The sequence below is a fragment of the Mirounga angustirostris genome, unplaced genomic scaffold, assembly GCF_029215605.1.
Source record: "Mirounga angustirostris isolate CCGP_5_RB_7025 unplaced genomic scaffold, mMirAng1.0.hap1 SCAF_4, whole genome shotgun sequence".
Classification (NCBI taxonomy): Eukaryota; Metazoa; Chordata; class Mammalia; order Carnivora; family Phocidae; genus Mirounga; species Mirounga angustirostris.
Window position 1 is genome coordinate 184,761,173 of NW_026991712.1, and position 21,584 is coordinate 184,782,756.

Consider the following 21,584-nt stretch of genomic DNA (forward strand, 5'->3'; position numbering starts at 1 on the left):
TTGAGGCCAGTATTCAAACATCCCTTGGATTAGGTGGGAAGGCTAACAAGGTATCATGTTTTCCACTAAATGGGGATGCAACTTGATTTCATAGAGTTGAGGGGGCTGCCTTGTCTGGCTGTCCTCATGGAAGCCCCAAAGCAGGCTTCTTTAATCCTTCCACTCAGAGCAGAGTGGGCCTAAAGGTTCACAGAGTAGTTACGTAATGGAACAAAAGGTTAATAACCAGCTCAAAGGGCAGCAGGTGCTAAGCCTGGGGAACGTCCCTCACAAACCCCGCACATATCCCTACCATCTCTTTTTCTCCCCTCTTCCTCATTTTCCTGATTTCCCTTCCCGGCCCCATTCCCGTCCCTCCTCAGCCTCTTTATTTCCCTCCCTGCTCTCACCTAACTGGCACCAACCCTAGATCCAGGTATGCCTGTTTGAGGTGGCTGACAAAAATACTTATGGTTAATAATAGATCAGGTAAGATCGAGATTCATGAAAAGAGTAAAATAAAGCTCACGCAAAGCTATTGTACAGAAAACACACAAGAGATCATCCAAGATGGTTAACTGTGAGTCCCAGATTTGGTTGAACTGGCAAACAGAGCAAAATGGGAGGCAGTTTCAAGGTCATGGTCAGTTGTTTTGGATAGCATGTGACGTCACAGACTTCGATATCCTTGCAATAAAGGCAGTACTGGGTTTTAAGGACTGTTTCTCACCATTTGTATTAACAGACACCAAACACTGGTTCACAGAAGCAGTTCAACAAAGACCGGTGTGGTCCAACTTGAGAGCTCTCTGAGGATTCGGTTTAAGTCAAGGGGAGATTGAACTATTCCAAGCATGTCTATTATTTACTGCTCCCTCTTTCCTGAACAGTATTTTATGATCCTAATTTTTAAATCTAAAAGTAGGTGAGTTGATGGTTTTCAGTTTCCTGAAGGAAAAGCTTTCTGTACTTAACTGGTTTTTAGTAGTTTATCATTAAGGAGCTCTCAACGGATTTCTCTTCTGCAGGTCAGTGACTCTCAACTTTTAAAACAAACCCTCTTCACTGCAATGAAATAACATGTCTTCTTCTTTGTTTGGGAATAAATATAACTAGAGTTTAATGATAAGGTGGTGTCCTGCATAGGCAATTTCTTTCCACAATTCTTGGTGGAAAGAGAGTAGCTGCCAGTGTTTAAATCTATTTGACAAATAAGCCTAATAATTGACTAGTCAGCTGCCTGTCTACCACTTGACGCCCCTGAGGGACACCATGTCTGCTGAATAATGGCCCTATGCACACATAAAGTGTACAGGAGAAGCTGGACTTCCCTTATTAGAAAAGAACCCGCAACAGTGATTCCTACCCTTCATCACTCATTGGCTCTTAGTGATGAAAGCTACAAACCCTTTCCTAGAAAAGTACGTATGTACACAAAATCGTACATTCAATATCAGAGGACTCACAGACCCACGGGAGGGGAGGGCCGTGAGTTCCTGGCTCAGGATGATGGTGTGGCGATGGTCCACTGAAACATTTCCCAAACTGCATGCTGTAGAAGATGTTCCACAAGATGTTACTCAGTAGACCATAAAAACAAAATGTGTCAAGATGTTTTTGAGTAAGTAGGTTAAACACAACTAAATACATTTGCATTTCTCTGAACCTTAACATGCTAACAGATGCTGTAAATTGCTGGTAGAGAGCTGGTAGGCATGTTTCCTAAACTTATTTGAATCTTTCTCTATAGGTTTGGAGGAGCTTCTTATAAGCATTTCCTGTAACTAATGTTCCCACAGAAGAGTTTAGGAACTAAAACTAATCTTAAAGAATACCCCAATACAATGTCCAGTGAGAAGTTCCTGGTCCATGCCCCTCGTTTTCCTTCTTCACTCACCAGGCAAGGCTCAGGTGCCACGCCGACTGGCCACAGACCCTGATAAAGTTATGTGGGTTAAGGGGGAACATCACCCAGGGACTAGTATGGGAAGCTGTTTGACCTGACATCTCTTCCTCCCACCTCCTTTTTCCTTCCTAGAAGACTCTTCTTCCTCTGATGGCCCAGTCAATCTCACTTCAGACAACCTCTGACACACATAACCACCTTGTTAACCCACTGCCTGTCCCTTCCACTGCTCCTTCAAGATACCTCAAAAGGGTTTCTCTCTTTTCTTTGTGCCACTTGAGAATAAAAAGAAGATTGTAATTACAATTGATAATAAGAATAATGTTAGGGTTCTGTTATCAAGAAACTTAAATTTTATTCCTCTAAAAAGTTAGGGAGCTGGACTTCGTAATTTCAGAGAACTATTTTGGGTTCTACTCTATGAATTAAGAATCTTCGCCAAGGGGCGCCTGGGTGGCTCAGTCGTTAAGCGTCTGCCTTTGGCTCAGGTCATGATCCCAGGATCCTGGGATCGAGCCCCGCATCGGGTTCCCTGCTCCGCGGGAAGCCTGCTTCTCCCTCTCCCACTCCCCCTGCTTGTGTTCCCTCTCTCGCTGTGTCTCTCTCTGTCAAATAAACAAATAAAATTAAAAAAAAAAAAGAATCTTTGCCAAAAAGTTTCCATTTACTGAAGTTATTTTATATGTACCTTTATTTTTATTTAAGCAACATCATTTAATATGAAAATAGGAAGTGCATTATTTCATGTGTTTTGGAACATGTAAGTGTAGGCTATGTATATATTATGTAGATTATATAGTTCAATGTTTTACAGTGTATAATGTGATATACATAAGCACACATTTTAATATTTTTCTCCTGCAAATGCTGAGTATCCATTATGGGTTCAAAAGATTTTTTCTTCTCAGGCTAGCCTGGGAACATACCTACCATTTGTTGCACTGTTTATCTGAGAAATATCATTCAATTGACTTATAAGTTTTTAGAACACCATCAGTTTTAGGCTGGGCCCTTCCTATTTTTTACATTGTTAGGTAAAACATCTTTCACACATGTACACAAATGCCAGAGGCATGGATTCTGGCTAGAGCAGAATGAATGGTTTCTTTCATTAGAAAAGACAAAAGGATATTTAAATGAATTCTTTGTTGATTAATCCAAACCACAGTGTATAATATATTAAGGACTTGAATCATATTTTCTGAAAACGGTCCTAGGAATTGTTAGTCAGCACCTATTAAAAGGTGAAGGTTCTGGTGTCTTCTCATTTAAAATGAGACCATGAGAATAAAATCATGGACTCGGCCTTATTATGAGCTTCTGTGGTTTCTGAACAAATGGTGCTTTTTTTTTTTTTTAAAGATTTTATTTATTTATTTGACAGAGAGAGAGACAGCGAGAGAGGGAACACAAGCAGGGGGAGAGGGAGAGAGGGAGAAGCAGGCTTCCCGCCGAGCAGGGAGCCCCGATGCGGGGCTCGATCCCAGGACCCCGGGATCATGACCTGAGCTGAAGGCAGACGCCTAATGACTGAGCCACCCAGGCGCCCCTGAATGGTGCTTTCTTTAGGAATATGACTATCAGGCTGAACATAAAAAAGTACCAGTTCCCTCACAGTATGCCTGCCTAGCATCCCTTCCCACTTTCCTGGCTATGGCACCTTGTTGCTCCTTTGGGAGTTGCTCCTGCCCTATGTGTAGTTCAGGTGGTGCTGACCCCAAGTCTTGTTTCAAGGGAGAGAGAGGCAGGCCTTGCTAATAATGAGCATACTGCCTCCTCTTATTCCAGTGACTGGACACATGCGTCAAGCTGAGCCAAGAAGAACAGAACATTTCCTGGAACAACTGGCAAAGATGTGCTGTCTTCCCGGAGATATTTGCTAAGTTGGCAAAATATAAGCCTGGAGCTTTGAGGGGACCATCTTGCTACCACTGTGGAAATGAGAATAAAATCAACATGGACAAGAGTAGAGTCAAGAGAGGGAAAGACAGGTTCCTAATGCTGTCACTTGAGCATCTGGAACCAACTGTAGCTGAAGATACATCTTCAAAACTGGATTTCATAAGAGTCAATAAATTCCCTCTTTTATATAAGCCAGTTTGAGTGGAGTTCTGTGACTTGCAGCTAAAAGAGGAATCTAAGGTGATTGTATTAACTGAAATGTGGATCCTTTCACTAAACAAATAGTGAAAGTCAGCTCCCACTTACAAATAAAAAAATATTCAATTAAATATTCATTACATATACCTCGGTTGTGCAAAATTATCATTGGAATCGCCCTACAAAAACATGGGATAAATCGTGGTGGAAATAAGCTGTCATGCTCATTTGAAACATTTTGATTACCTGAAGAAATCAGGAAAAGGTATACTGAGCTCCAGCTGAGCTGGAAACCTATCTGCTGTTGAATTCCATACCTACACAAGCATCTCCACTTGTTCAGCCTTAGGTAAATCAACTGTCATAACAGACACGTCCCATGGCAGATAATCACTACAAAACACTGAGATTTAAAGAGCACTCGAGAATTATCTGGTCCAGGGGCTTTCAACAGCTTTTGACTGTGGCCCACAGAAAAAACTAAACCCAGTACATACACACACACACACACACCCCTGAAACAAAAACTTCCCAAATCCACACTTACCATGTGCAGGGTACTCTGATTTTAGAAACTAATGATGCTGACCACTAATCTCCTGAAACACTCCTAATAAATAGGTTTAGAACACAGGTAAGGCACTGATCCAGAGACGTAAGGTGATTTACCTGAGATTTCTGATTTACTCAGTGGTAGAGCTGAAAAACAAAACAAGTACTCATCCTACTGTATTATTTCAAAGCAAAGAGCTCTTACCCACACACATTCCTAGACGGCGAGCGTTTGGTCAATCCTAAGAAAGTCAGAGAGATGATTCAGGTGGCAGACCTAGCAATTTCACACTGGTAGAGGCCAGGACTCTTCAAGACCGCTTAAATGAAAACCCCAATCCCCTAGGACCCTGAACTGCTCTGCATGGGAGATCCTGCAGCGTTTGCGTCTAACTGACTAACAGACAAGACTGAACTGAGTGCAGCAAGTAGGGTCAGAGGTCGGTGTGCCTTCGGCCTAAAGAAACACATTCCCAAACCATTCTTCTCAATCTATCCAATAAATAACACCATACATGTACTCTGTTTGTCAACAGCAGTCATGAAACTCCAGCTCCCAGATTTCATTATGCTAGGTGGGGAGGGGAGGATACAGCTTAGGTGCCACCCTGCCCCACAAAGAGCCACTACTCTATGTTGGGAGATGAGGGGAAAGGCTTCATTAATAAGACTTGGGTTAGGCTCAGAGAATTTAGAATACTGAGTAGTTGTTGAGAGACGGGGGAAGGCTGGCTTTAAGAAAGTGGGATCAGATTTGAAAGCGGTGAAAGTCAAAGGTGGAAAAAAAATGGAAACTAGTTAATCTTAGTAGCTGATGAAAGTTAATTTAATGTATTTGGAAGAACTTATGTTATTTGCCATTACTTTAAATATTACAAAAATGTTATGTAAGCTTAGCATCACTAGCTTAACTCCTATAAACGTTCACTCTGATTAAATTCCTTCCATACTTTATCCTCCTCAAATTTGTAATAATGTTATAATTTGCTTAACAGTTGACCTATAATAGGTACTTTTAAAAATGTGTTGACTGATTGATCTTTCTATACGTCATATGTGTAAAGCTATGCTCTACGTTCGGTGCTAACAAGACAACATAAAATTAAAAAATTATAGGTGGTACCATGATATTTTCGAAACTAAAGTTTGTTAGTACACACAAAAAAAACTTTACTGAAATAAAGCATCAAGCAAGGTCACACAGGCATTGTCAATGCACCCCCCCCCCCCAATGGTACAAAAAGCAAAGACACTATTTACAAAGTACGGCGCCGTGACAGTAATGAGTCTCTGTGCTACACTGCTTAGGGGATGGAGTGTAACCATTTCCTGCCGGTAAAGGCATATCCCCTTGCCTGCATGCTGCGAGTCAACCCATGTCTAGACGTGTCAGAGAAGAGCAAAGAAAGATGGTCATTTGACTTCGGGGCAATCCACTCAGGAAGGGGACAAGTGATGGTCTCCATGCTCACGAGCTGCACTATCCTCACGCTATTAGGTGCCGACACCCAGCAGGCTCCTCAGCACTTCCCAAATGTTAAGTGTGACTACTAGTGACCTGCAGCCTTCAAAGTCATTCAGGGCATCTCATCTGCGCTTTTCCCATCAGCACTGAAAAGTCCGGGTTGGCTGCTGGACCTTACACAGAATGTAAGAAAATCCATGTCAGCTGTAAGGAAGACAAAATTAACCCTACATCACATCTATCGTTGTCACAAAGCCCAGAATGCAGTTTATGGCCTGCTTCCAGAAAGTGTGTAAGATTTTACGGAATGAATGTTACTAACTTCATTAGAGCCCCCATTTCCCTTTCCTGTACCCTCACTTTCCTCTGGCCTTATCCTTCTTAATTTCGCTATTTTTTTTTTTAAGATTTTATTTATTTATTTGACAGAGAGAGACAGAGCGAGAGAGGGAACACAAGCAGGGGGAGTGGGAGAGGGAGAAGCAGGCTTCCAGCTGAGCAGGGAGCCCGATGCGGGGCTCGATCCCAGGACCCTGGGATCATGACCTGAGCCGAAGGCAGACGCTTAACGACTGAGCCACCCAGGAGCCCCTAATTTCGCTATTTTTATCTTGCTTCAGTGTGTAACATGTGCAGCCATACCTTGGAGATACTGTGGGTTTGGTTTTAGACCATCACAATAAAGTGAGTCCCGTTTTTTTGATTCTCAGTGCCTATAAAAGTTGCTCTTATACTATGCTGTGGTCTATTATGTGCGCAATAGCATTCTGTCTAAAAAAACCCTACATACCTTAAAAAAAAATACTGCTAAAATATGCTAACCGTCACTTGAGCTTTCAGCAAGTCCTAATCACTGATCACAGACCACCGCTAACAAATGTAACGATTAAAAAAAGTTTGAAAGATTGCAAGGATTACCAAAATGTGACAGACACATGAACTGAGCAAATGCTGCTGGAAAAACGGCACCGACAGACTTGTTCCCTCCCACGCAGGGTTGCCACCAACCTCCAATTTGTAAAACACGCCTTATCAGTGAAATGCAATTAAAGCGAAGCACAACAGAAAGAGGTATGCCTGTATCTCTGTAAGCTCCCTTAAATCATTAAAAAAAAAAAAAAAAAGAGGTGATGTATACAAACTACATCACGTGTTCGTGCCAAATGCTTTTTGGCAAGGGAATATATAACTGAAACAAGCTCCCAAATATTCAGCTTATATACTGTGACAGGATGCCATGGTTGATATTTAACAATGAAGACTTGGCACCACTAAGAGAGTCTCTTTTTGAAAAGATCGATGGAATACAAATATTAAGCCACTTTAAGCCAGGGAAAGCAAAACCCTTTAAATGTGAGAAGACATGGCAGACCCACAATGAACGGTTGGAAAAGGGGTGGGAAAGTGCACACCGCTAAGAATAAATGACTTCCAGAAACCACTGCACCAGCTAAAGAACGGTGCCAACTTTAACAAAATGGTCTTTACTGACCTTTCTGGGTGATTCCTAAAGTTGCATTTTAAATAAATGTATTAACAATTTTCCCTTAGACATTTAAAAAAGGCAGCCTACAAGCACAGTTCCGAAGCTTGAAAAGTTCACAACAGCAATGATCGGAAAACATCAGAAAAATTTTGACGGTTCCCAAAGGAAATTCTAGATCCCCAAAATGTCCATTTCCTGCACTGGCAGAAGATGAGGGCTTTTGAGACAGCACCTGCAGCTTAGCCATCAATAAGGGCCTCGGGGCTTCCGCCAGGGAAGTTCAACACCAACTCTTTAACTTCACTATCTTTCTCACATTAAGTACAAAAATCCTCAGTCCAACCTGTTGTCTATGCTCTCTAAAGCAGTCCACCATGAACAGCCTGCAGCAGTAACACTGCTGTTATACACAGGAAGGCCCAGCAGCGTCCTAAGAAACGAATAATGTGGGGCACCTGGGTGGCTCAGACAGTTAAGCGGCTGCCTTCAGCTCAGGTCATGATCCCAGGGTCCTGGGATCGAGCCCCACATTGAGCTCCCTGCTCAGCAGGAAGCCTGCCTCTCCCTCTCCTACTCCCCCTGCTTGTGTTCCCTCTCTCTCTATGTCTCTCTGTCAAATAAATTAAAAAAAAAAAAAAAAGAAACGAATAATGTGTGTGTCTATCACAAAAGCAGAAAAGTTGATTAAAAAATCTTTAATACGATGTTGTTCTTAACTACTGCATTAAATACTGTGTTTCCACTTTGATTCTGTGGCATATAATTAACCAGGATGACTGAAAGGAGGTCTCTTAGATATTTATAGCACTTCTCTGTTTTCACTACTAAGCTAAATTTATTGGGGAAATGCATATCCTGTAAATAAATGTTATTTTCTAGAATGTTAAACATGGTTACTCTCTAGATCTAATACAAAGAAAAGAAAATACATAAGCTATTTGCTATTGTCTAATTCTGGTCTTAAAATACTATTTTCCTATAAACACACACCGTGAAAGGTGCTACTGCTGAACCTGTTTCTCTTTACCAGGTTCCCAGGCAGCAGTTTCTCTCTATGACACGGTTTCTGTAGGAAAACTCTTTGAAAAATTCCTTTGGGCAGAAAGAGAAAAGGTTTCCTTTGTATACAGCCAGCCATTTTACCATATATGACAAAATTGGGGGGGGGGCACAGTTTTAAAATTTCAGGTTTTGGCTTCACTGGTGACTGAAATATAATGCACAGAACCAAACACATACACGAGGCACTTCTGTAATATCTGACAGCACTTCTTCCCTTTACCGAATCTGCTTTGCTAATTACATACCTCAGACTAATCAGCAGAAATCATACCAAGCAATAGTGGACAAAATAGAAAATAGACTAAAATTGTCATCATTCGCTGGTAAACTGATGAAAAAGATACTTTGCAATAGTATTAAACTTTCAAAAATTTGTTTTGATGCCTACAGAAACCTACGGAGAGTGAAAAAGTCTCAAACATCTGAACACCATCAGGGCCACCTCTTAAAGTTGTGCAATACCTAAATCAAACCACGGGAGATCCTGTAAATGCAAGAAGGCCACACGGAGCCTCTATTCCAGCCCATCTGAGCGTGGCTGGTGGAAGCAAGGGTCAATGCACCTTTCCTGTCCTGGTTCCAGGTAAGCCAAACTCTCAAGTTCTTCCAAACCTCTTAGTCTCTGAACTCAACCAACTTTCCCCGCCGGATTCTACGCACACATTAATAAAACGTTCATTCACTCCATTGGCTTGCTAGGAAAGGCAGCCTCCAACCGCCTAGTCCTGCAGAGGCGCCTAGGGCTGAGCTCGGTGCTGTCCCGGCCCTTTTCCCAGAGCCCCGCGGAGGAGGCACCTGTCCCGAACCTTCTCTCCCCGCATAAGGGGCGCCGGTCTGGATCTTCTCTCCTCTCTCGGTGGAGGAGGCACCAGTCCCAGGCCCTCTCCCCTCTCCTCGAAGGAAGGGAACCTGTCCGGCTCCATCTCCCCACGCCCCACCGAGGGGGCTCCTGTCCCCGCCCCTCTTCTCTGCCGAGGGGCACCTGTCCCTCCCCTCCCCGCCGAAGGGTACCAGAGCACCCCACTCCCCGCCGTGGGGCACATGTCCCTCTACTCCCCGCCGAGGGGCACCTGTCCGCCCCACTCCCCACCGAGTGGCACCTGCCTCCCGCCTTCTCCCCGCGCCCCGCCTCGGGGGCACCTGTCTCCCCCTCCTCCCCGCCGAAGGGCACCTGTCCTCCACCCCACCCTCTCCCCGCGCCTCGCCTCGGGGGCACCTGGATCTCCCTCCTCCCCGCCTCGGGGCACCTGTCTCCCACCCTCTCCCTGAGCCCCGCCTGGGGATCCGGCGCTGGATCTGAAAAGCCCGCCGCCAGGGCTCGCCTCGCAGACAAAAACCAGTCGGCGGCCCCGTGGGCGCCCGCGCGGCTCGCGCCCCGCCGCCCCCGCCCGCCCGCCCGCCGCGGCCACTCCCCGCACGCGCGCCCCCAGACCGCCACTCACCCAAACACTCCCGCTCCCTCGCGCACACACGCGTGTCCTCACACCCATGCCTCGCACCAACACGCGCGCGCGCTCTGCCTCGCTCCTCACGTTCCCTCACACCCCCACTCGCCCCAAGAACACGCGTGATCTCACACCCACTCCCCAGCACACCTCCTCACAGACACGCGCGCTCCATCGGCACACGCCAGCCCCGCGCACACTCGCGTCAAAACACACTCGGTCCCCTCGCGCTACCCATCCACGCGCGCTCCCTCCTTCCCCACTCGCTCTGTAAACACGCGTGTTCGCACACCCGCTCTCAAACGCGCACGCCCTCCCCCTCGCTCCATCAACACGCGCCTCTCACGCTCGGTCCAACACCCCCTCCCTCACACCCGCGCCGTAAACACACGCCGGTGCCCACGCACACTCACGCGTCAAAACACTCCCCCCTCGCAGGAGCACGCGCGCCCCTCACGCCCCCTCCCCCTCCACAGCTGCGCGTGTCCTCGCACCCACTCCAACACACCCCGCGCCCCCTCGCGCGAACACGCGCGCCCCCCACGCCCCGGCCGCGGCGCGCGCCCGCCCCGGCCCCGCCCCCGCGCGCCCCCGCCGCCCCGCGCGCCCCCGCCGGCCGCCGCCCTCGCCCCGCACGCGCCCGGCCGACTCTCCCCTCGGCCACACGCACACTCACTCGGGACTCGGAGAGCACGGCCACCGCTCGGTCGGGCTGGCGCCGAGCCGCCTCTGCGTTCCTCCTCCTCTCCCGCGCGGCCCCGCCCGGCCCGGCCCCGACAGCCCAGCCCGGCCCAACCCGCTCAGCTCCACACGCCGCAGCTGGAACGACTCGGGCTCCGGGTACCGCTCTCTCCCCGCCACAGCCCGAGTGCGACGCCCGGGCCAATGGCGGGGCGCAGCGGTGAGCTCACCGGCCTCGGCCCCGCCCTCCCGGCCGCACGGGCCAATCGGAGGGCGCTACGTCACCCGGAGCCGGGCAGAGGCAGGTGTGGGGCGCGGAGCCGCTCGGCGCGGGGACTGCGCCGGAACTGCGCCGGAGCCGCGCGGCGCCGCGCTGGACGGCGGCGGCCGGGCCCGGAGGGTGCGGGCGGAGCGCGGCCCCGCGGCCCCGGGCGCCCGCACGCGAGGCCCGGGCAGGCCAGGGCCCCTCGCGACGCCGCCGCCCGCTCCCCGTCCAGATTCGCGGAGGCCCGCAAGAGGGCCGGCCGCGGGCCACTCGAGGGCAGAGACGGCCCGGAGCCCGACGGCCGCGCCCGTTCCCCCGGGCTCACGGCCCCAAGAGGCTTCCCCGGGGGCCCGCGCGGCGGGGCGCGCTCGGACCGCGCTTGCCAGACCCCGCGGTGTGGACCCGCCGACTCCCGGCCCAGCGGCGCCGTCGGGTCCGCTCTGGAGACCCGCGCCCAGGGGCCCCCCGCGTACCCGGGCTCGGCTCCCGGCGCGGCCCTGGCGCGCCCTGCGGCGGCGGCGTCTGCAATGCAGCCGCGGGAGGAGCCGGCGCTGCGCTGCGCGGCAAGCGGGGGAGCGCGGAAGGCTGGGCGGGAAGGAGGGGCGCGGCGAGCCGGCTGGGGCCGCGAGGGCGCGGGGCAAGTCCTGGGCACTGGGTGCAGAGGTGCGCGGGCGTCGGCCAGGGCGGGGCCGGGGATGTCTGGCTCGTGACGGTGAATGGCGAGTCCCCTGGGAGTTCGGGAGCGTTTAAGACTCCCTTGCCGGAGGCGCAGGGCCCCACCTCCTTAGCTGGAGTTCCCGGGCCTCCGCCCACTCCTCGGGTGTAACCCTGGTGTCCAAAAGTTCTGGCTGCGGCTTGGCTTTCTCACTTGGATACTTCTGCATAACAACCTCTCGCCTCGCCTCCCGCCCTAAGTCCAAATCACACCTCTCCCTCAAGGCTCACTGTGTCCAAGCAGCCTTCCCAGGCGTCCCAAGTGGACACCACCACCCTTTCTCCTTTCCCTATGTCATTTGTAGCCCTGCTGCTATTCGATCGCTGCCGCCCCCACACCCACCTACGGCCTTGCACACACAAAGTGCTTGACCCACGCGGACTTTTCGGGAGGCTATCTTCCCTTTTTTCCTCCATCTTGTCCATTATCTTTAAACTTGATTATGTCTCTTTCCTGCCATCTGGGTTAAAAAGAATCTCAAAAGATGGGCACGGAGTCTTTTTTTTTTTTTTAACCCTGCCTCAACACGCGTGAAAACAACCACAGCATTTTGCACAGCTCTTAAGCCTGTACAACCAAAAATGAATAATTGGTTAGAGGCCAAGCCAAGGATGCTCCTGGCGAGGCTGGGTCCCATTCTGTGCCACACATCGGAGCCAGGGAAGCAAGCAGGTCCAGCACAGTTGCACTCCTGGGGGCTGACCGTGGCTTCTTGCCTGCAGCGAGTCCCTCCCTGCCCCAACGAAGTCGCAACACCCGATGCTGTTCAGAATCTTGCTCCAACAAGCCCTTCCAGTTCCCGCCCCCACCTGTGTCCACCCTGCTCTCGCCACACAGGACCCCTGCACTCCCAACCGCTTCTCAGCTCCCCTTTATGGGCTAGGGGCACCCCTATCCATTCCTTAAGGCCTGTCTCCAGCCCCCTCACCCCCAGCAGAACTGATCCAGGAGCATCGTTAATGCATTCCTATGGCAGCACTTCCTGAGCGGCATCTATTGCTTCCAGGGCTGGAAATGTAAGGGTTAGTAGTCAAGGAGGAGGGCTCTGGAGACAAACCATCTGGGTTCAGAGTTAGACTCTCCCACTTGCTAGCTGCGTGCCCCACTCATCGTGCCTTCATATCCATGGGTGAGAATTAAATGAGCCAATAGATGTGCTTATACTGGTGTCTGGTGCATAAGATACACTCAGTACAAATTGGTTCCTGCTGCTACTAGAAGTCAGGGTATCTTAGGGTGGCGACTGGAAAGGGGAGGGGAGGGCTTCTGGGTTTCTGATAATGTTCCATTCTTGACCTGGCCACTAGTTTTAGTTTGTGAAAACTCATTGAGCTGAGCTGCACATACTTATTCTATGTGAACTTTTCCATATGTATAGTGTACATTAATAAAAAGTGCTTTAAAAAACTGGTTGTTATTAGCTGAGACTGAGACAACTCTAATCTCCTTGAGAACAGGAACAAAGTCTTAACTTATCCTGGCACCTTACACAATGCCGGGCACACTGTAAGTCCTCGGCTAAGAGTTGCTGAATTGCTCTGAATGGATTGTGAGCAACAGAGAACAACTGGAGAGGTGGGATCATGAGGGGCAATGCCTGTCTTTCTACTCTACAGTGCTAGTGAACTCAGGATAATTAGGATCCAGGTTCAAGTATTTGGACCCCTGCTAAAGAGAAGGTGCCTCCACTCTTCACTGTCTTGGAGGCAGAGACGTTTTTTCCTTGGGTTTGTTTTAAAAAGGCAGAGTTTCAGACCTGGACATCCTAGCTGCCTGAGGAGGGACATCCTGACCCTTCACCCTTCCTCCAGCAGCCCCGTGTCCACCTGACACCTGAGAAAGGTAGTCATGGATGTTTCAGCACATTCGCTATGCCCTGGTGATAGAATTGGGGTCAGCAGTCTGGAGCTCTCCTTTCAGGCAGCCTCAGGTGACATTTCTGCAGTAGGAAAGTCCCTTCTCTGTTCCTCTGCTGGGCCCATTACTCTCCTGGAAGATCTGCCACTCTAATTCCCCACTGTACCTCTGTCTCAGGATGGAGGCCACAAGAGCAAGTGCCCTCTTTGGGCCCATTCATGGAAAGTCAGATGGCGCTGGGTGGGGTAAGCTAGATGCTTCTGAAGCAAGTTCAGAGCTCTGACAGCATGCTAGAACCAAGTACCCACAGGTTGTCTTTCCTTATGGGTATTCATGTTTCTTTGTAGCAGGTTAGGAAATGACAGGGTAAGGCATGCATGTGCTTAAGGTGGATTAATACACTAGATTTTTATGGGACTTTGAGTATGCCTGGGTTGTTTTTAAAAATAGGGGAAAAGAAAACTTTGCTCAGTGCTGTGATCACTTGGCAGCACCCAGACCAAGTGCAATCTTTGCCCCTTAAAGCAGGGATGGTGAGTCCTTATCCCAGCCCTAACCTCTGCTGAGGGTCTCATGATGAACCAAAGAGGGGCATCCTGGTGCAGATGAGGAAGAAGGGAACTTCTTGTTTGTTGGATGCCCATTATCTGCCTGCTGTTTTGCTAGATACCCACATACACTGCCATTATTTCTCCTGCAAGTTGGATATTGTATACAGGAAAAAAAAAAAAAGAAAGGCTTTAAGAAGTCAGATAAATTGCCTAAAGACATACAGATGGTAAGTGGCAGACTAGGGTTTTAGGTTCTGAGCCTGTGCTCATTCTGCCCCTCTCTGATAGTTCTCCAAGAACCTAAAAACTCTTGCTACCGTTTTAGATACCATTTGTTTAAGAAGGCAGTCTGGGAAATTTCTAAGAACCACCACATTCTTTTCCCCAGCCCTGGCAACTGTGAAAGCCTGTTTATGTAAAGATGTAGACTCTACCTGGGCAGGTCTCTGAGTAATTGTGAAGGGTAGAGCTCGCCCTACAAACTGACGTTGGACTTGAGCACAAGTGAGGAATAAAGCACTAAGACTGGGTTGTTTGTTAGTGCAGCATAACTTTGCCTCTTCTATCTAATAAGAAATCAAATCAGTTTCTAAATATATCAACTTCCAGTAAAAAAATAACCAAATAGGAGTCTTCTCAACTAAATGACAATTTAAAAATAAGTGCAAGATGCATATACAGTGTATCTTTGAGGTACTAAGAAATAATGGAGGAGGAAGAGTCTTTTCAACAAATAAGGCTGGACAACTGGATATCCCCATGCAAAAAAATGAAGTTGGACCCCTACCTCACACCATGTATAAAAATGAACTCAAAATGAACCAAAGACCTAAATGTAAGAGCCAAAACTACAAAACACATAGAAGAAAACACAGAGGTGAATCTTCATGTCCTTGGATTTGGCAATGGCTTCTTAGATCTGACATCAAAAGCACAAGCAACCCATAGATAAATTTGGCTTCCTCAAAGTTTAAAACTTCTTTACTTCAAAGGACTCCATCAAGAAAATGAAAAAGATAGTTCACTGAATGGGAGAAAATTTGCAATTCATGTATGTAATAAGGGACTTGTATCTAGAATATAAAAAGAATAATTACAAATAATTTTTTAAAATAGCCTACTTTAAAAAAAAAATGGGCAAAGGATCTGAAGAGATATTTCTCCAAAGAAGATAAACAAATGGCCAATAGCATATGAAAGGATGCTCGACATCATTAGGCATTGGGGAAATGAAAATCAAGACCACAATGAAATACCACTTCACACCCACCGGGAATGCTATAATAAACAAGATGGACAATAACAAGTGTTGGTGAGGATGTGGAGAAATTGAAACCTTCATCCCCTGTTGATGGGAATGTAAAATGCACCTGCTTTAGAAAACAGCCTGGCAGTTCCTCAAAAGGTTAATCATAGAGTTGCCCTACAACCCCACAATTCCAGTCCTAGGTATATCCAAGAGAAGTGAAAACATATGTCCATACACATGGGCACCCATTTAGCAATAAAAATGGAATGAAGAACTAACACATGGTATAATATGGATAGATCTTGAAGACATGCTAAATGAAAGAAGCCAGCTACAGAAGACCACATATTATAGGATTCCATTTATATGAAATGTCCAGAATAGGCAAAATTATCGAGATTGAAAATAGATGAATAGTTGTCTTGGGCTTGGTGGGGGGGGGGAGTGCTGGGGAGAAGGGGGCATGACCGTTAATGGATATGGGCTTTCTTTTTGGGGGAATGAAAATTTTTGAAAATTAGACTACAGGGGCGCCTGGGTGGCTCAGTCATTGAGCGTCTGCCTTCGGCTCGGGTCGTGGTCCCGGGGTCCTGGGATCGAGCCCCGCATTGGGCTCCCTGCTCGGCTGGGAGCCTGCTTCTCCCTCTTCCACTCCCCCTGCTTGTGTTCCCTCTCTAGCTGTCTCTCTCTGTGTCAAATAAATAAATCTTAAAAAAAAAAAAAAAGAAAGAAAATTAGACTATAGTGATGTCTGCACAGCCCTGTGAGTCTACTAAAAATCTTTGAATTGTACACGTGAAACAGGTAAACGGTATGGTATGTTAATCATTTCTCAATATAGTTGTAAAACACATTTACAATAAGGAGAAAAAGAATGAAATATAGAAAAGGACCAGTGGATTAACTTTGGTAAAGAAGACTGAAGGATAGGAAAAGGAATACCAAGGTCAGGGGGCCTAATGGCCTATCCTGAGCCAGTCTGTCTAGCCTTATTCGCCAAGCCCCTTGTGTCCAGCCCGGTGTGGGATGCATGGGTAGAGAATCCAGGTGGACAGGCCCTGCCAGGTGACTGCTCTTGAGGAGATGAGACAGACACAGCAGCAGAAGCACTGAGTCAGGGATGGTGACATCCAGGAGCAAAAGGAGGTCAGAAGAGGGGTCATATCTAATTGTGCTTCTTGTGAGTCTGTCAAATTCCTGCTTGCAGTGATTGCCCCCTTGCCAGCTCAGGATCCTGGAGGGAACAGCCTCCTGAACTTAGGGTTCCCTTTGAAGAACTCCCTGGTGTGTTGGGGTTCTCCATCACAATTGTTGGCTGATACCGGGATGAAGGTAAGCTTTGTAGAGAGCCTCAAATCCCTCCACCTGAGCTGCAAATGTCCTTATCAGGGCCCCTGAGCCTTCCATATGAGGGAGATACTGGGGGTAGGGGGAAGGGCCCAGGCCTGGGGTCAGCAGCCTGGGTTCTGGTTCCAGCTCCACCACTAACTACTTGTGTGGGAAACTCCTTTCTCTTCCCGTGCCTCAGTTTCTTATTTTGCAAAATGAGGTCAAAGACTGTGTAGATGGGGTGCTGGTATTGTCCAGCATGACCTGACCTGATACAGCAATCACCCCTTGTGCTTCAGCTGCAGGGACTCTGGATTTGAAATGACCAGTCTTACAGATGTAGCTGCATGCATGAGCTCAAACAACCCACAGCATCAAGAGAACGAATGCATGCTTGTTGTTTTCAGCCACTAAGCTTTGGGGTGTTTGTTATGCAGTAGTAGATAACTGTAGGGGGGACACTGGTAAAGGGGGCAGTGGGGAGAAAAGGTGTTTGCTACCAGGGCAAACCATGCTACGATTTGTATCAGCCTGGGAAGGCTGTCAGACCTAATCTGGAAGGTGGAGGAGATGCATTAGCCACAGCCTGAGAACTTGGGGATTTCTCTTAAAGGACATAATGCAGAAAGAGAATCCAAAGAAGCTAGGTGAAAACACCAACTCCTTCTCCCCAGAGGCTTATACAGGTCCATCTGTTGCCTCCCTGCACCCCCCTCCCCCACCACCGATACTATGTGCAGGCCAGGTGATGAAATACATGGCCAGTCTTTCTGTGAGGGTGGTGTGTGGTGATAAAGCACCCAATGGGCTTTAGTGTCTGACAGCCCTCAGTCTGAATCCCTAGCTGTGTGCCATAGGACAAGTCACCTGACTCCTCTGAGCTTCAGGGTCCTCTTCAGTAAAATGGGGATGGAAACATCTGCTGGAAACATGGAGAGGATGAAATCGGATAATGAATGTAAAGTGAGTAACCCAGAGCCTGCTGGGCACCTAGGGAGGGCTTGGGGACTAGAACTATCTTTGTGATAAACTTCAGGATCTTTTGGAATGGTGGACTCCTTCCCACTACGATTTACTTCCTCTGCTGTTAAAATGAGCTTGCCTTCCCGAGCACACGGTAGCGGGGTGAGGGAGCTGGCTTGGATGCCTTAGGCATGGCCAGTAATCACACACAGAGAGAGAGGAGAGCCTCTCCCCCAATTCTATTTCACAGTCATTCAGGAGGAACTGGGACCAGAGGACCCAGACCCCTTAGCACATGCACCCCACCCAGGCTAACCTCCTTTCACTTCTCCAGAGGCCCCGTCTGTTCTAGGTCTCTGGGCAACATCGTCCTTATGGAAAAAGTGGTGCAGCACAGTAACTCTGCAGGGTGATGAGAGGCCAGGGAGCAGATGCCACCTGGGGAGTGGAGAGATTGACTCTTCCTCTTGGGGTGGGAGCTGCCGTCATCACTATCATCGTCATCGTCATTGTCATCATCGTCATCACTGTCACCATCTTCATCATCATCATCTTCATCATTGTCATCATTGTCTTTGTTGCTGTCACTGTTGTTGTCATCATCATCATTGTCATTGTCATCATCATCATCACCATCATTATCATCGTCATCATCATCATTGTCACTGTCATCGTTGTCATCATTGTCACCGTCTTCATCATCGTCTTCATCATTGTCTTTGTTGCTGTCACCATCATCACTGTCCTCATCATCATCATTGTTATCGTCGTCATTGTCATCATCGTCATCACTGTCACCATCTTCATCATCATCGTCATCATCATCGTCATTGTCACCGTCATCACCATCATTATCATCATCGTCATCGTCGTCGTCGTCATCGACACTGTCATCATCGTCATCAGAATAACAATCACTGAGCCCCAACTGCGCTTCTTACCCACATCCATTCTTTCCATGTTTACACCAAGCCTGGGAAGTAGGTGCTGCTATTCTCACAGCTTACACAGGAGGAAACCGAGGCAGCAGTCTCATGTAACTTGTCCTGGACTGTGCACTAGTGAGGAGCAGAGCCCCCATGGGCCCCCTACTCTGGAGCTGGAGCTCTTAGCTGCTTCTCTGCTCAGCCTCACAGGAGGCTAGAAAAGCACAGCTACAGGGACAGGTACAACCAGGTGGAACAAGCAGGCAAGGACAGACATAGCTGCTTGGCTGACAGGGCTGTTGCCCCTCCCTCCCCCAAGCACTCTTCCTGAAGCCATGCCAGTCAACTCGACGGCCTCCCATGGGTGCTGGAGGTACACCTCAGACATCCTCAAAGAGCCAGGGTCATGTCTGGCCTGTGGGCCCCCTAAGCTGGGCCACTCGGGCCAGTCTGGGCCTGGGCTTTGTTTGAACCAGAAGCCTAAAATCCCTAGAAGGCAGAGCATCCAAGCAGTGAGTGCTCTGCTCAGGAGTCAGAAGGGCCTGGGCACCCCTATTTTCCAGCTCAGACACTCTGGGAAGGGTCTGTTCTCTAGGCCTAGGTGTGCTCATCTGTAAAATGGGGATGAAAATAGTGGCTACATCACAAGCTCATCATAAGGACTCGGGTGAGATATTTGTGAAGCTCACAGCCTGGTGCCCGAAAGGCACTTGGCACTTTGTCTTAGCCAAACAATAGAGCAAGGTAACCAGTCCACACCTTGGCCAAGATAGTCAGAAAACTCTAGCAGAAGCCCTGGTGTTGAGTGACGGGCCCCCGTGAGGTCTCAGAGGGTGTGTCTGGGGCCTTAGAAGAGCCCTCATGGCAGTGATGAAATCCCCTTCGGGCAAGACTTCCCGTTTGGGGAGAATAACTCTGTTTTGGGCTGAATTATGTCCGCCTCAAATTCACGTGTTGAAGCCCTGACTCTCAGTATCTCAGAGCGTGACGGTATATTTGCAGACAGGGCCTTTAAAGAGGGATTATGTTAAAACGAGGCTGTTAGGGTGGGCCCCCATCCAATGTGACTGGTGTCTTTTCTTAATAGGAGGAAATCTAGACCTACAGAGGGACCCCAGGGATGGAAGTGCACATGGCAACAATCCTGAGAGGACGCAGTGAGGGGGTCGCCATTGGCAAGCCCAGGAGAGAGCCCTCAGAAGAAACCGAACCTGATCTCAGACTCCCAGCCTCCAGAACTTCGAGGGAATGAAATTCTGTGATTTAAGCCCCCCCAGTCTGTGGTATTTTGTTATGGCTGTGAGAGCGAATATAAGCTCTTTCTTCTACACACTTCCATGCATCTCTTTGCCTGCCTAAGGGCTTACAGACCTTCATGGGCAGAATTCATGGGCCTCTGCTATGTCTCCCCCTTCAAGGCCACTCTGGCCAAATCAGGGCCCCAACCCCCAGGATCCTTCTGGAAAGGAACTGAGGAAGCCTGGGTCCCTAGGGTCTGAGAGAGCACCACAGGTGCCCCCTGGACCACTGCTGGCTTCTCCTTGAGGCAGGAAAACCCAGCAAGACTTCAAAAGAGGCTGCCACGCATCCTCTGTCCAATGGAGTCACGCTTGTGATTGGAGCTGTTTACCCGAAAGGTACACTCAGAATGCACTTATTAAAACTGCCATGGTGTGCTTTCTCACTCAATAGACACCATCCTTTTTTAACATGGAAATCCGATTAAAGAGAAAAGAGTGGGTTCTCTTAGAGGCGACAATTGAGTCCAGAGACCCATACAGGGTATTTATGGTGGAAACCACTTTGAGATCTCCATCCTGATGGTTGCTGCCTACCCAAACATGAGGCTCATGCACCAGTAAAAACAAGAGCTAGAAAGTTCCCCTTTTAAGGAAGCAAGCAGCTACTGCCTAGGAATAATAATTATCGAGGTCACGATCGTACAGGGGATGCTGTCATGTCATGTCATGTTCTGCGTTACCAAAAGAAGACAAAAAGCAGTCAAAAGGGAAGGCACAATTAGACGCAAGTACACTTTAAATGGCACCCATCTTGTGAGTGTCGGGGAAGCAGAACCGACACATTAGTTTTAGATCCCTTAGGGGCTAACGTGAGAAAAAAAAAACAAAAAACGTGACCAGGGCAAAGCACGGATGTGCCACGCACCTATGTGTACCTCCACCCCCAGATCATCTCTCTTTGACACCCTGGGTCACGTTTCTGCTGTGGACACTCGTGGTGTGGCCACAACCCCACGCAGGCCGGCAGCTCACTGGCTTCTTTGGGACCGGTAAGTTGGGTCAGTCCCTTGCATGGCTCTGCTACCCACAGGCCTGGGAGGCACCATCCATCCATTTCCAAAGAGAAACCCCCTGAGCACCACTGAAAGAAATGCAGCCCCACCCAACGATCCTCCCGGCTTCAACTCACTTAGAAGTAATGTGGGAAATCGAAGACAAGCACCCACTCACTTTCTTACTGGGTATCCAACATGGGAAGGTCAGGGGAGGAATGATGTCTTTAAGCCCAATCAGGCCCTGAAGTCAGACTTCCTGCTGCACATCTGCTTTCTGCTCGGAGCTTGTTCTCTCCTGCTGCTTTTCAAGTGAGGAGTGCAAAGACTCATGATGAATGCATTAGCCATTTCCAAGCTGCAGAGAATTGGGGGCTTTGAATGCATCGGGCCCCCAGCCTGGTGGGGCTGTGTTTGCCGTGGTTCTGGGTTGGCTCATAGCACCTCTGTGCAGGACCTGCTCTGTTGGAGTTCCACCGTGGAGCTTTCGCAGCTCCCGTGTGGCCCAGGCCAGGTCTTTCAATGTCATACTAAACATCACTGAGCTTATAACATTAGAGCCTTGAGTCTTAAGAATCACACTGAATTGTTAACATCCTAGAAGGTGGCTGGATGCTGCGTCTATGTCTTCCCTTTCTCTTAGAGGCGAATTACTGAACAGGAATACTCTTGCCGAGGTCCCCATCCTGGCTCTGGGATCCCCATCTGTACCCAGTTGGTCACCATTTGCAAGGTCAGATCCATCCCCACCGGCGTCAGC

The 21,584-nt window shown here is 48.7% G+C and overlaps 1 protein-coding gene across 11 annotated transcripts in view; it reads right to left on the reverse strand.

The window, feature by feature from the left end:
* Positions 1-21,584, reverse strand: part of LOC123860118 (calmodulin-binding transcription activator 1) — an 82,176-nt gene that overhangs the window by 41,595 nt on the left and 18,997 nt on the right. For 3 of the 11 annotated variants that reach the window (XM_064590020.1, XM_064590017.1, XM_064590016.1), the window contains exon 1: positions 10,672-10,935. The exons of 2 other annotated variants lie outside the window; for them this stretch is intronic. The gene's annotated coding sequence lies outside the window, so the exon portion shown is untranslated. Of the gene's footprint in view, positions 1-10,671; positions 10,949-21,584 lie in introns of those variants that run through there. 6 more of the 11 variants (XM_064590026.1, XM_064590024.1, XM_064590019.1 and 3 more) reach the window with 5 other exon arrangements.